The following is a 5,734-nucleotide window of genomic DNA, read 5'->3' as shown; positions in this document are numbered from 1 at the left end:
ACTAAAGGACAGATGGGGTGGGATGGGGGGATGATTTGGATGTTCTTTTTTCACTTTTATTTTTTATTCTTGTTCTGGTTCTTTCTGATGTAAGGAAAATGTTCAGAGATAGATTGTGGTGATGAACGCGTAACTATGTTATCATACTGTGGACAGTTGATTGTATACCATGGATGATTGTATGGTGTGTGAATGTATTTCAATAAAAGTGAATTTAATAAAAAAAAAAAAGAGGGGAGACTAATGTGAGATAGTGAACAACCTGTAGTGTGGAAAAGATGACCTAGGGTAAGGTGATTGAAGGAATGGTTCAGGTGAGAAGGAAACAGTTGTCTCAGCTGGCTGCTCTGGTTGCTCCAAAAGCAGGCCTTATCTCTCATGGCTTGTTTCTCCTCCAGCTCTGCTTCCTTAACACTCTGACCTTGCCCAAGAGGAGGAAGAAATGACCAATTCCCAGGTGAGATGCATTTTCCTTTCTCAGTCCAGTCTACTCTGGAGAAAAGAGATAAATTTTCTTTCTTACTTAGGAAAGGGGAAGGAAACCAACTTTTATGGAGCATTTACTGCATGCTAGATGGACAAAATTGACTTTTAATACTCACAACAGTTGTAAGAAGTGGATATTATTCCCATTTTACAGATGTGGCACCAGGTTCAGTAAGCCTAAGAGACTTGTTAAGGTCACCAAACTAATAAATAATGGAGTCAGGACACATCTGTTGCCTCTGCTGTATGTGCTGTGGATGGATAAGTCTTCTCATCCAGGGACTGAGCCTAAATTGTTCACATCTAGAGGGCTGGGCATAATCTGAAATTGAGTATTCCAGAGAAAATGTTTTTTCTTCTTGCTTGGTGCCCTAATTAGGGTTTGGTCTCTTCTCCACCTAACATGTCACTCATTCACCATCCACTTAGGGCCACTCTGGGCTCAGTTGTAAGAACAGAACAAATAGAATTGATACAGTTTTTACCTCAAACAGTGTTTGGTATCTTTGGGAAGATAAGGAACACATAGATGAAATAGTGAATACCGTATCATGTATACATCAAATATAATGCAGGGAAGTCACACCTAAATGTCACTTTGAGGAGTTTAGTCAGTGGTATCATTACTAGAGGAGGGGAAAAATTTGTGTAGACTGGAGTGATTAAGGAAGACTTGCTGAAGGAGGTAAGCTTTCATTTCTTAAAGAGGTTTGAGTATATGGTTAACTTGTAAACCTCTTTCAAATGTTTACCTTAGGAAAGTAGGTAGAAAGCCAGGAACTGCGTGGACTGGACACCACAGAACAATCTGATGTTGGGCATACTTCATACAACACTCATGAAAACGTGGAACTGCTAAGATAAGCGAAATCTGTAAGTTTTTGTGGCCAGGGGACCCACGCCCCTCCCTGCCAGGCTCAGTCCCGTGGGAGGAGGGGCTGTCAGCTCCGGAAAGGAGAAGGGAGAACTGCAGTGGCAGCCCTTATCGGAAACTCATTCTACTGATCCAAACTCCAACCATAGATAGACTGAGACCAGACACCAGAGAATCTGAGAGCAGCCAGCCCAGCAGGGAGGAGACAGGCATAGAAAAAACAACACGAAAAACTCCAAAATAAAAGTGGAGGATTTTTGGAGTTCTGGTGAACATAGAAAGGGGAAGGGCAGAGCTCAGGCCCTGAGGCTCATATGCAAATCCCGAAGAAAAGCTGATCTCTCTGCCCTGTGGACCTTTACTTAATGGCCCTGGTTGCTTTGTCTCTTAGCATTTCAATAGCCCATTAGATCTCTGAGGAGGGCCCTTTTTTAATTTTAATCCTTTTTTCTTTTTCTAAAACAATTACTCTAAGAAGCCCAATACAGAAAGCTTCAAAGACTTGCAATTTGGGCAGGTCAAGACAAGAGCAGAACTAAGAGAGCTCTGAGACAAAAGGCAATAATCCAGTGGCTGAGAAAATTCACTAAACACCACAACTTCCCAAGAAAAGGGGGGTGTCCGCTCACAGCCATCATCCTGGTGGACAGGAAACACTCCTGCCCATCGCCAGCCCCATAGCCCAGAGCTGCCCCAGACAACCCAGTGTGACGGAAGTGCTTCAAATAACAGGCACACACCACAAAACTGGGCGTGGACATTAGCCTTCCCTGCAACCTCAGCTGATTGTCCCAGAGTTGGGAAGGTGGAGCAGTGTAAATTCACAAAGCCCCATTCAGTCATCATTTCAGCAGACTGGGAGCCTCCCTACACAGCCCAGCAGCCCAGAACTGCCGTGGGGGGATGGCACTCACCTGTGACATAGCACAGTCATCCCTCAGCAGAGGACCCAGGGTGCACAGCCTGGAAGAGGGGCCCACTTGCAAGTCTCAGGAGCCATACGCCAATACCAAGGACTTGTGGGTCAGTGGCAGAGACAAACTGTGGCAGGACTGAACTGAAGGATTAGACTATTGCAGCAGCTTTAAAACTCTAGGATCACCAGGGAGATTTGATTGTTAGAGCCACCCCCCCTCCCTGACTGCCCAGAAACATGCCCAATAGACAGGGTGGGCAACACCAACTACACACGCAAGCTTGGTACACCAATTGGACCCCACAAGACTCACTCCCCCACTCACCAAAAAGGCTAAGCAGGGGAGAACTGGCTTGTGGAGAACAGGTGGCTCGTGGACGCTGCCTGCTGGTTAGTTAGAGAAAGTGTACTCCATGAAGCTGTAGATCTGATAAATTAGAGATAAGGACTTCAATTGGTCTACAAATCCTAAAAGAACCCTGTCAAGTTCAGCAAATGCCACGAGGCCAAAAACAACAGAAAATTATAAAGCATATGAAAAAAACAGACGATATGGGTAACCCAAGCCCAAGCACCCAAATCAAAAGACCAGAAGAGACACAGCACCTAGAGCACCTACTCAAAGAACTAAAGATGAACAATGAGACCATAGTACGGGATACAAAGGAGATCAAGAAGACCCTAGAAGAGCATAAAGAAGACATTGCAAGACTAAATAAAAAAATGGATGATCTTATGGAAATTAAAGAAACTGTTGACCAAATTAAAAAGATTCTGGACACTCATAGTACAAGACTAGAGGAAGTTGAACAACGAATCAGTGACCTGGAAGATGACAGAATGGAAAATGAAAGCATAAAAGAAAGAATGGGGAAAAAAATTGAAAAAATCGAAATGGACCTCAGGGATATGATAGATAATATGAAACGTCCGAATATAAGACTCATTGGTGTCCCAGAAGGGGAAGAAAAGGGTAAAGGTCTAGGAAGAGTATTCAAAGAAATTGTTGGGGAAAACTTCCCAAATCTTCTAAACAACATAAATACACAAATCATAAATGCTCAGCGAACTCCAAATAGAATAAATCCAAATAAACCCACTCCGAGACATATTCTGATCACACTGTCAAACACGGAAGAGAAGGAGCAAGTTCTGAAAGCAGCAAGAGAAAAGCAATTCACCACATACAAAGGAAACAGCATAAGACTAAGTAGTGACTACTCAGCAGCCACCATGGAGGTGAGAAGGCAGTGGCACGATATATTTAAAATTCTGAGTGAGAAAAATTTCCAGCCAAGAATACTTTATCCAGCAAAGCTCTCCTTCAAATTTGAGGGAGAGCTTAAATTTTTCACAGACAAACAAATGCTGAGAGAATTTGCTAACAAGAGACCTGCCCTACTGGAGATACTAAAGGGAGCCCTACAGACAGAGAAACAAAGAACGGACAGAGAGACTTGGAGAAAGGTTCAGTACTAAAGAGATTCGGTATGGGTACAATAAAGGATATTAATAGACAGAGGGTAAAAATATGGCAAACATAAACCAAAGGATAAGATGGCTGATTCAAGAAATGCCTTCACGGTTATAACGTTGAATGTAAATGGATTAAACTCCCCAATTAAAAGATATAGATTTGCAGAATGGATCAAAAAAAAATGAACCATCAATATGTTGCATACAAGAGACTCATCTTAGACACAGGGACACAAAGCAACTGAAAGTGAAAGGATGGAAAAAAATGTTTCATGCAAGCTACAGCCAAAAGAAAGCAGGTGTAGCAATATTAATCTCAGATAAAATAGACTTTAAATGCAGGGATGTTTTGAGAGACAAAGAAGGCCACTACATACTAATAAAAGGGGCAATTCAACAAAAAGAAATAACAATCGTAAATGTCTATGCACCCAATCAAGGTGCCACAAAATACATGAGAGAAACACTGGCAAAACTAAAGGAAGCAATTGATGTTTGCACAGTAATTGTGGGAGACTTCAACACATCACTGTCTCCTATAGATAGATCAACCAGACAGAAGACCAATAAGGAAATTGAAAACCTAAACAATCTGATAAATGAATTAGATTTAACAGACATATACAGGACATTACATCCCAAATCACCAGGATACACATACTTCTCTAGTGCTCATGGAACTTTCTCCAGAATCGATCATATGCTGGAACATAAAACAAGCCTCAATAAATTTAAAAAGATTGAAATTATTCAAAGCACATTCTCTGACCACAATGGAATACAATTAGAAGTCAACAACCATCAGAGACTTAGAAAATTCACAAATACCTGGAGGTTAAACAACACACTCCTAAACAATCAGTGGGTTAAAGAAGAAATAGCAAGAGAAATTGCTAAATACATAGAGACGAATGAAAATGAGAACACAACATACCAAAACCTATGGGATGCAGCAAAAGCAGTGCTGAGGGGGAAATTTATAGCACTAAACGCATATATTAAAAAGGAAGAAAGAGCCAAAATCAAAGAACTAATGGATCAACTGAAGAAGCTAGAAAATGAACAGCAAACCAATCCTAAACCAAGTAGAAGAAAAGAAATAACAAGGATTAAAGCAGAAATAAATGACATAGAGAACAAAAAAAAACAATAGAGAGGATAAATATCACCAAAAGTTGGTTCTTTGAGAAGATCAACAAGATTGACAAGCCCCTAGCTAGACTGACAAAATCAAAAACAGAGAAGACACATATAAACAAAATAATGAATGAAAAAGGTGACATAACTGCAGATCCTGAAGAAATTAAAAAAATTATAAGAGGATATTATGAACAACTGTATGGCAACAAACTGGATAATGTAGAAGAAATGGACAATTTCCTGGAAACATATGAACAACCTAGACTGACCAGAGAGGAAATAGAAGACCTCAACCAACCCATCACAAGCAAAGAGATCCAATCAGTCATCAAAAATCTTCCCACAAATAAATGCCCAGGGCCAGATGGCTTCACAGGGGAATTCTACCAAACTTTCCAGAAAGAACTGACACCAATCTTACTCAACTCTTTCAAAACATTGAAGAAAATGGAACACTACCTAACTCATTTTATGAAGCTAACATCAATCTAATACCAAAACCAGGCAAAGATGCTACAAAAAAGGAAAACTACCGGCCAATCTCCCTAATGAATATAGATGCAAAAATCCTCAACAAAATACTTGCAAATCGAATCCAAAGACACATTAAAAAAATCATACACCATGACCAAGTGGGGTTCATTCCAGGCATGCAAGGATGGTTCAACATAAGAAAATCAATCAATGTATTACAATACATTAACAAGTCAAAAGGGAAAAATCAATTGATCATCTCAATAGATGCTGAAAAAGCATTTGACAAAATCCAACATCCCTTTTTGATAAAAACACTTCAAAAGGTAGGAATTGAAGGAAACTTACTCAACATGATAAAGAGCATA

This window comes from Choloepus didactylus, chromosome 2 (genome assembly GCF_015220235.1).
Source record: "Choloepus didactylus isolate mChoDid1 chromosome 2, mChoDid1.pri, whole genome shotgun sequence".
Lineage (NCBI taxonomy): Eukaryota > Metazoa > Chordata > Mammalia > Pilosa > Megalonychidae > Choloepus > Choloepus didactylus.
The sequence above is the reverse complement of the archived record's forward strand: the minus strand, read 5'-3'. Positions refer to the sequence as shown.